The following is a 10819-nucleotide window of genomic DNA, read 5'->3' as shown; positions in this document are numbered from 1 at the left end:
GAACCTCATCCACTCTCCGCACGATCACTCAGCCTCGGACACTTACCTTCGGCTCTATTCCCCGCAGTTCCTGTGCCACTCTCTCCTGCTGCCTCACGCCACCAAGACCCGGACTCCCCACCTACACTCCACTTCCGGCTGGATTTCTCACCTACCACCGTTTCCCTGGAGTGTTATCGTCTCATCGTCTTTGTGTGTCGTTGTACTATTTGTCTTCATCTCATTAAATCCTGTTAACTCGCATTTGTTTCCGGACTGTCTTTCACCAGCCGTCACAGAACGATCTCACCCAACATGGAAGCAGCGAGCACCAACACCCTCACCGATTTCATGCACCATAGCGTCAAGAGAATGGATCAGCAGCAGGAGAGCATCTCGAACACCGGACGCGCTGTCCAAGCGCTGGTGGCACAGGTGTCCGAGCTCACCCAGCAGATCCATCAGCTCACATCTCCCACTGCGCCCATCGTCTCGCCTGCGCCGACCGTTCCCCCGGGGTTTCCCCAGGACCACTTCCGGCCTGAGCCGCGACTTCCGGCACCGGAGAGTTACGCTGGTGAGCCAACTTATTGCAGAACATTTCTTAACAAGTGCTCTATGCATTTTGCCCTGCAGCCCCGCACTTTCGCCGCAGAAGAATCCAAGGTAGCGTTCACGCTCACACTACTATCAGGTAAGACTGCCTTATGGGGAACGGCGGTGTGGGAGAATCAACATCCGTGCTGTGCCTCGTTCCACCTCCTATCAGAAGTGATGAAGAGAGTTTTCGACCGGGCCGCAACCGGCAGGGAGGCCGCCCATCGCCTCTCGGAACTCCAACAAGGACACTCATCTGTCACTGAATACTCCATCGAGTTCCGGACCCTGGCGGCCGCGTGCCAGTGGAACGAGGCGGCGCAGTGGGATAGATTCCTGCATGGGTTATCCGACCATGTTCAGCAGGAAATCTATCTCCTCGAGCTGCCTCCTACCCTCAACGAACTCATTGACCTGGCGTTGCGGGTGGAGGCCAGGTTTAATCGCCTGGGCCGTCAACACAGTCCTTCCAGACTACCCTTCTCTTCTGGTAGGGGGCGCTTGAGTCGAGAGAACACGGTCGGTTCTGTCGACGAACACGAGCCCATGCAGGTGGGTCGAGCTCGGCTATCCCGGAGGGAGAGGGAACGGCGGAGGTCCCAAGGACTATGTTTGTACTGTGGAGGCGCTGATCATAACAACTACTCTTGCCCGGTAAAAGAGTCAGCCCGATAGTAAACCTGAGGCTACTATCGGGTGGGATCTCCGCCGAGAAGTCCTCACCCACATCATCGACCCTCCTTCCGGTGAAACTGCGGTGGAGGAATCAACATCATGAATGCCAAGCCCTTCTGGACTCCGGAGCCGAAGGTAATTTCATTGATTCTTCACTTGCACATCACCTGAACATTCCTGTCCTTCCTGTGTCTCTCCCCATCCATGTCACCGCACTCAACGGCCAGGAACTGCCTCCCGTCACCCATCATACTGAACCCATCACACTCATCACATCCGGCAATCATCAAGAAACCATATCCTTTTTTCTCATGGACTCCCCTGTTGCTCCCATTGTTTTAGGTCAACCCTGGTTGTCCAAACATAATCCACGAGTGGAATGGGGTTCGAACACTATCACATTGTGGAGTGAAAGTTGTCATGAGTCTTGTTTGGTTTCTGCCTGTCCTGTTGTTCCTGTGTCTGTCTTTCAGAAGGAGACCATGGCGTTGCCAAACGTGCCCGTAGAGTATCTGGACCTGAAGGAAGTGTTCAGTAAGTCCCGGGCTGCTTCTCTTCCTCCGCATCGTCCCTATGACTGTGCCATAGACTTAGTGTCAGGTAAATCTCCGCCTAAAGGCAAGTTATACTCTCTTTCTATCCCTGAGAGGGAGGCCATGGAGAAATACATTTCTGATTCCCTAGACTCTGGGTTCATCCATCCTTCCTCATCTCCAGCGGGGGCGGGGTTCTTTTTTGTGGGTAAGAAGGATGGTTCTCTGCGACCTTGTATTGATTACCGAGAGCTGAACAACATTACTATTAAGAATACTTATCCATTACCACTCATGTCTTCAGCTTTCGAGAGGTTGCAGGGAGCATCGGTATTCACAAAATTGGATTTACGTAACGCTTATCATTTGGTCCGCATCAGGAAGGGGGATGAATGGAAAACTGCCTTTAATACCCCTAGAGGGCACTTTGAATATTTGGTTATGCCGTTCGGGCTTTCCAACTCGCCCGGGGTTTTCCAAGCACTCGTGAATGACGTGTTGAGAGATATGGTAGATCAGTTTATATATGTTTACCTGGATGACATACTGATTTTTTCTTCATCTCTCCAGGAACATGTCCAACATGTCAGACGAGTGCTCCAGAGGTTACTAGAGAATGGGCTTTTTGTCAAGGCGGAGAAGAGCGTATTCCATGCACAGTCGGTCCCCTTCCTAGGGTTTATCGTGTCGTCTGAGGGAATACGAATGGACCCTGACAAGGTAAAGGCTGTGATAGATTGGCCATCTCCAGATTCCCGTAAGGCCCTACAGCGGTTTCTGGGGTTCGACAATTTCTATCGACGTTTTATTCGTAATTACGGCCAACTAGCCTCACCTCTGACAGCCTTGACCTCCCCCAGTACTCCGTTCAGGTGGTCTGATGCAGCTGAAACTGCGTTTTCTAACCTAAAGAGCCGCTTTGTTTCGGCTCCCATCCTTGTCGCCCCTGATCCCACACGGCAGTTCGTGGTGGAGGTCGACGCATCAGAGGTGGGGGTAGGAGCAGTGTTGTCCCAACATGCTGCTTCAGACGATAAGGTCCACCCTTGCGCGTTCTTCTCTCATCGATTATCTCCTGCCGAACATAATTATGACATTGGCAATAGAGAGTTGTTGGCGGTCAAATCAGCATTGGAGGAGTGGCGCCACTGGTTAGAGGGTTCAGGGGTTCCCTTTATTGTCTGGACCGATCATAAGAATTTAGAATACATTAGAACTGCTAAAAGACTCAATTCCAGGCAGGCTCAGTGGGCACTTTTTTTCGGTCGTTTTGATTTTACCCTATCGTACCGCCCGGGTTCCAAGAACATTAAACCCGATTCTTTGTCACGTCTTTTTGATCCCTCCGCCCGTCCCGTTACTCCTGAGTGTATTTTGCCTGAGAGATTAGTTGTCTCAGCACTCGTATGGGAGGTCGAGTCGAAGGTCAAGACGGCCTTAGAAGGGGTAACGCCTCCGTCCGGTTGCCCACCGAACCGCTTATTTGTGCCGGAGGAGTTAAGGTCCAAAGTTGTCCGGTGGGGTCATTGTTCCAACATGGCTTGTCATCCAGGGATAAGTAGAACTAATGGGTTGGTTAGACAACGATTCTGGTGGCCACGTATGGCTCGCAATGTCCGTGATTTTGTTTTGGCTTGCTCAGTGTGTGCCAGTGGTAAGTCATCTAACCGACCTCCTGATGGGCTCCTTCAACCGCTGTCTGTCCCTTCGAGACCCTGGTTACATATCGCTCTAGATTTTGTTACCGCCCTCCCGCCCTCTAATGGCATGACAGTCGGTTTGACTGTAGTGGACCGGTTCTCGAAGGCGGCACATTTCATTCCCTTGCCCAAATTACCGACAGCCAAGGAGACAGCGGTTACTGTTTTAGATCACGTCTTTCGGCTCCATGGCCTCCCGGTAGACGTGGTCTCAGACAGGGGATCCCAGTTTATATCCAAATTTTGGAGAGAATTTTGCAAGTTATTAGGAGCGTCAGTTAGCTTGTCGTTGGGTTATCATCCCCAAAGCAACGGACAGTCTGAGCGAGCCAACCAAGATTTAGAGAGGACGTTGAGATGTTTGGTCTCCAAGAATCCTTCTTCCTGGACTCAACAACTCTCTATGGTGGAGTACGCCCACAATTCGTTGCCAGTGTCAGCTACGGGCCTCTCTCCGTTCCAGTGTAGTGTAGGGTACCAGCCACCAGCATTTCCCAGTCTGGAGTCTGAAGTCGCGGTCCCCTCCGCTCACGCGTTTGTCCAGAGGTGCCACCGCACCTGGACCAGAGCCCGTGAGACTCTGCTCCGGGTGAGGGAGCGCACTAAGGCCAAGGCCGATCGTCACCGGTCAAAGCCTCCCGTCTACGTCGTGGGTCAAAAAGTGTGGCTTTCTACCAGTAACATTCCATTGCGATCCGTTTCGAACAAACTAGCTCCCAAATTTATCGGCCCGTTCACTATCACCAAGATCATTAGTCCGGTGACAGTGCGCCTCAAACTACCTCCTGCGTACAAGAGGATACACCCCGCCTTTCATGTGTCCAAAATTAAACCCATGTTTTATGCACGTATTAATCCGCCTACTCCGGTTCCCCCGCCGCCGCGTCTTGTAGAAGGGGAACCAGCATATTCGGTTAATCGTATTCTGGACTCGAGACGGAGGGGACGAGGATTCCAGTATCTGGTGGACTGGGAAGGTTACGGTCCGGAGGAGAGGAGTTGGGTACCTGCTAGGGACATATTGGATCACTCCCTTATTGATGAATTCAATCAGCAGGTAGGCCCTTCTGGGAACTCCAGGTGGAGTTCTTAGAGGGGGGGGTACTGTCACGGTTGGTAAACCGTGATCTCGGGTTGTTTACACTTTGTGGTGAATTCTGTGTGTTCTGCGTCTGCACTGATTAGTTGTGGGCGTCTCCGTTAATTGTATCAGCAACAGCTGCCACTCATTACTCATCTCCTATATAATGGCTTGTCTCACGTCTTGTGTTTGTGAGATCGTTGTTTCATGTCGTTGTGTTACCCCCGTCTGGCTTTAGTGTTAGTTTGCGTTTGGATGTCTCTGTTTTTCCCTAGAACCTCATCCACTCTCCGCACGATCACTCAGCCACGGACACTTACCTTCGGCTCTATTCCCCGCAGTTCCTGTGCCACTCTCTCCTGCTGCCTCACGCCACCAAGACCCGGACTCCCCACCTACACTCCACTTCCGGCTGGATTTCTCACCTACCACCGTTTCCCTGGAGTGTTATCGTCTCATCGTCTTTGTGTGTCGTTGTACTATTTGTCTTCATCTCATTAAATCCTGTTAACTCGCATTTGTTTCCGGACTGTCTTTCACCAGCCGTCACACTCACTCACATCATCAACACTTCCCTCCACACTGGTGTTTTCCCTCAGCATTTAAACAGGCATGTATAACTCCACTACTTAAGAAACCCAACCTCAACCCATCTCTTTTAGAGAACTACAGACCAGTTTCCCATCTTCCTTTCATTGCAAAAACACTTGAACGAGCTGTGTTCAAACAAGTCTCTACATTTCTCACACACAACAATCTCCTTGACAGCAACCAATCTTGCTTCAGAAGTGGACATTCAACTGAGACGGCCTTGCTCTCAGTTGTTGAAGCTCTAAGACTGACAAGAGCAGAATCCAAATCTTCAGTACTTATCCTGCTTGATCTGTCCGCTGCTTTTGACACAGTTAACCACCAGATCCTCCTATCAACCCTACTGGCAAATGGGATCTCAGGAACCACACTTCAGTGGTTTGAGTCTTATCTATCAGATAGGTCCTTCAAAGTATCTTGGAGAGGTAAGGTGTCCATGTCTCAACATCTAACTACTGGGGTGCCTCAGGGCTCAATTCTTGGACCACTTCTCTTCTCTGTCTACATGGCATCATTAGGTTCTGTCATTCAGAAACATGGCTTTTCATACCACTGCTATGCTGATGACACTCAACTCTACCTCTCATTCCATCCTGATGATCCGACGGTAGCTATTCACATCTCAGCTTGTCTAAAAGACATTTCTTCCTGGATGATGGACCATCACCTTCAACTCAACCTTGCCAAGACAGAACTGCTTGTGATTCCAGCAAACCCATCGTTCCATCACAATTTCACCATCAAGTTAGGCACATCAACCATAACTCCTTCAAAAACAGCTAGAAGCCTTGGAGTTATGATTGATAGTCAGCTGACTTTCTCAGACCACATTGCTAAAACTGTCCGATCCTGCAGATTTGCTTTATTCAACATCAAGAAGATCAAGCCCTTTGTTTCGGAACATGCTGCACAACTCCTTGTTCAAGCTCTTGTTCTGTCCAGGCTGGACTATTGCAATGCCCTCTTGGCAGGTCTTCCAGCCGGCTGTATCAAACCTTTACAATTAATCCAGAACGCGGCAGCAAGATTAATTTTTAATGAGCCAAAAAGAATACGTCACACCTCTGTTTATCCATTTGCACTGGCTTCCATTAGCTGCTCGTATAAAATTCAAGGCATTGATGTTTGCCTACAAAACTACCACTGGCTCTGCACCCATTTACCTAAATTTGTTACTTCAGACTTATGTGCCCTCTAGAAGCTTGCGTTATGCAAGTGAACGTTGCTTGATTGTGCCATCCCAAAAGAAGCACAAAGTCACTTTTACAGACTTTTAAATCAAATGTTCCTCCTGCTGGAATGACCTCCCCAACTCAATCCGAGCAGCTGAGTCCTTATCCATCTTCAAGAATAGACTTAAAACCCATCTCTTCCATCTTTATTTGACCCTCTAACTTTAACACTCACTATTCTAATTCTATTATAAAAAAATCTACCTTTCTAATATTTTTGTATTCTATTATCTTTTCATTAATTATGCAATTGTACCGTATGTGTGTCTGTGTATGTGTAAAGACCTCTAACACTAGCTTGCTCTATTCTTTTTTTATTCTATCTGTTTTCTTTATATTATATTATTTTAAATCCCATGCTATGTTTACTGTGTTAACCTAACTGAGACTTGTTATAGCACTTATATATCATTACTCTTTTTGTTGTTTTTGATTGCTTCCACTGTCCTCATCTGTAAGTCGCTTTGGATAAAAGCGTCTGCTAAATGAATAAATGTAATGTAATGTCTGATCACAGGCCTTCCACTTCTTGAGTTCTCTCCAGTGCTGGGAAGCTGATCCGATATTTACATGGGTCCTACTTATTGCCTTAAGTTTTTGTTCCACAGACATTTTTCTCTTGTTTTTTATCCTCCATCTCAATGTTTCTGTCACCCGGCTTGGCTAATATCTGCCCTGTGCAGACTCTCCTCCACATAACAAGCATTGCTACTCGACCCGAATCAGATTTCTAAAGCGTTTTTGAAAAATTGCTTACCCCACCTCTAAGCATATAAGCAGCAACATTTAGCATATTAGGGATGGTAAGATTCCCTTATTTGGTTTTGATTTATTCTATAATCCTCTTTTGTAAGTCACTTTGGATAAATGCATCTGCTAAATGCCTCAATGTAAATGTATAGTAAAATCATTGAATTAGCATGTGGATGCAGACTTCCCTTTTTGAAAGGATTTTAGAAATGAGTGTACCATGTACAAACATCCTGACTGCATTCACACATTACCTTACCATACACTTTGAGATTTGCCCTATAGTGTCTATCTACAACGATATTAATTCAATACAACTGTATGTGTAAGACAGAAATGACAAACAGGTAGCTTGATGACACCGTAGACATTTAATATTATTGTTAAGAATGTTAAAAATATTTCTTAATAATTAATGTTATAATGATGAAAAATATTTGTGAAAGACAAGGAAAGACAACTTAAACTTTAAAAAACGAGAAACTTAATGAGAGCATTTTGATTATTATGTACTTTGTTTAAAAACAAATACTTTTTAAGTATGTAACTGTTTTAATAAAAAAAAAAAATATTCAGACTTGAAGAGGAAAACCCTGAATACTGTATCTTTTGAATCCCTTCTGATGTATCTAAATGTAAAAATAATAATAACCTGATAAAGAATCTGATATTACCTTTTAATATTCATACTCTGTTGGATCTGATGAACCATTTACATTTTTTTGTGGACAAATTCTCAGACTCCACTGCTTTGGCTCTTGGGGCCCAATATCATCTTTGATGACTTTTATTTTCTTTCACAAAGCACTACTGCTTCCTAGATGGAATTGTATGACTATATCAGAACAAAAACAAATATCCTGACCTCCACTGAGAAAATAAATATAGAAACTTGAGCCTGTGGAAGTTTAATCGAAAACCCCTGGTTTACATCAACCAAATGAGTTCAGTTGGCTTGTCAAGCTCATCCATCTGTGAATCAGATGAGCGATGATTTCCATGTATTTTGCTTTTGCATAATGGCCTACAGCCGAAGGAGATCCATTAATGTCATCAGGTAATGAGAGGCTTTGCATGAAGGCTGGGTTATTACAGATGGATTTATGTGAAATAAATTCAAGAATAAATGACCAGTGTATTGAAGTCAATAACACTGCAACACTACTTAACGTTTTAACTACAAATCATGTATGGTGATGAAAATTTTCATTCAGAAATTGCTAATAAATTTGTAAAAATAACATTATAACAAGTAACATTGAATTATAACATGAAATTAGGAAGTGGCAAGACTGAAAGAATATAGCCGGAAATAGGTTAGGACCTCCAGCGAAGTCATTGTCGAGTATGATAGTGACACCAGGGATAGGAAGTATAGCACAAACTCCTACGACTTCAGGACAGAAACACTCCCATCAGTGAGAACATTCTCCATCTAATCCACTGATGTAGAAATTTAAACCAACAGGTTTAACAGCCTTCTCTTTCTTTTTGAGAACAGCACAGTCTGAAATGTTATGTCCTGGCTTCCTACAATAAAAGCAAACAATTTATCAGTTTGTACGTGTGAATGAAGCATTATCTGCAGACGTTGAGAAAACACTCTGACGTGCAACCATCTTTTTTTATTTTTAACTGAAACTCTCAACTTTGACCTGCTCAACTCATTTAAATGAACAGAACTTTGATGAGAGAGAACAAATTCATCTACCATAAGAGCATTATCAGACAATGTTTTCTCCTTCTGTTCACTGAGATTCATAGAAACAGCACATGTAACACAACTTTTAAACTCTTCTAAAAGATGAGCTCTCTAAGCTGTTCCTTAGTGGTAATTTTAACAGAGGAACACCAACGATCAAACAGATTCTTTCTCTGGAGCAAACTCAAGATAAGTGCACTTCTCAGACTTAGAATGAACTTTGGCCATTTCAATGACTCTGCAATGCATCCAGAATGCTGGAAATACTTCTCTTCCTCCTTCTCCAAAACTGGTGGCACAAGACTAATGCTTTTATAAACATCAAAGACAGGCGCAGCGAGCGCAGGATCAATGGAGAACACCTGAACAAAGGTTTGATCGGTTTGTACACTCAGCTCTAACTCAACTGAAACTTTCTTCACTCTCTTTCCCTTTCAAATTGTAACTACATTTTACGTATCTCTAACTGTTTTGGGAATTTCTTTATTTCAAAGTCATTCTCAAACTCTTTCTCTTCTAAAGCACAAATGTCGTGTTCAGCACAAAGTTATCGAACTGCTTCTGTTGTAAAGACATCTCACTAAACTTAGCATTTTGATCGATATCACAAAAAGGGGAAGATGAAGACTCCTTAGGGTTAATAACTTAAGCTCTTACCTCTAAAGCCTTCTGCACACTGCACGATTTTAACAATCCTATAAGATCATTGCTGGTCACACTGTGCAACATGGATCTAATAAACTTGGGTACGACATGCATGTAGACTGAACAATGAAGACATCTATTGACTCGTTAGCTACGACACATGTTTCTATAGAAGAATAAAACATCATTACCCTGCACTAGTGGTAAACAAATAAAGCACAATGAATACCATTTTGACAGTTGTGGTTTTTATGTGTGCTGAAAAAAAGTGGGAGTGGCGAAAGTGGAAGAAATAAGAGCTTCATGTAAGCAGTTTAATGTTTTAGCGCCATGTTGATTTCATGTCACATTTTTACTGGTTGTTCAGTAAACGTGGGTCGTAGCTGCAAACACAATGTGTGATGAGCATGCTGCATTTCTGACACTGACAGAAAATGATCGTAGACTATCGTTGATAGCAAGACTGTGACAACGGCCGTCTTTGAACCTCCCTCACTGTATGACATAGGACCAACGATTAGGAGCCACGATCACAGTAATCGCCACGGTTGTTTCACGATGCCAATCTTTTATCTGCGACAGCCGAAAATCGTGCAGTGAGTCTCAGGCTTTAGATGCTTCGATCGGAAAGTGCGCTCCAAACAACTTTTATCAGCATTTCCTTGAGCTTCTTATCACTGCTCGTTACCTCCAAATCAAATTGTTCGGCAATCTGCAAGAGCCCTTCCTTCATGCACGTCTCTAATAATATGTCTGAAGGAAATGCAAAGAAATCCTCCACTACAGACGATGACATGACTATTGAGAGACAGAGCATACATGAACACAATGTGAACACACGTGTAACTAGAGTGTTAAAATTACAAATCCCATCAGCCATTTCGCTAGGGATTGTCACAGCAAGCACACTCCAAATAGAAAACATCACCGTTACAGGATAAATAAAAACTTACCACAAGTAATTTGTCAAATTCTCTTGAAGCTTGGTAGACATCGCAAACAAAAGATACAGAAAAACAACAAAGTGTCACCTGATGAAAGATGAGAGACTCCTGTTACAAACAAAACTAACTAAACCTACCTGATCTTCAAAGATTTACCGGCGTTTAAACACTGAACTCGAAGACAATTGTCATTTCAAACCAAAAGCTTGAAGCATACCTCCATCCAGAATAACCTTCAAAGATACGAAAGGAAAAATAACAAACTAAAATAACAAACAGTGCCTCGATGGAGGGATTATAAAGGACACTCTAACTATCTAAAGTCTACTCATTTACACAGGTGAACACACAAAAGCACTATGCATTTATTTATACTGTACATGTAGCAAT

This window comes from Carassius gibelio, chromosome A7 (genome assembly GCF_023724105.1).
Source record: "Carassius gibelio isolate Cgi1373 ecotype wild population from Czech Republic chromosome A7, carGib1.2-hapl.c, whole genome shotgun sequence".
Lineage (NCBI taxonomy): Eukaryota > Metazoa > Chordata > Actinopteri > Cypriniformes > Cyprinidae > Carassius > Carassius gibelio.
The sequence above is the reverse complement of the archived record's forward strand: the minus strand, read 5'-3'. Positions refer to the sequence as shown.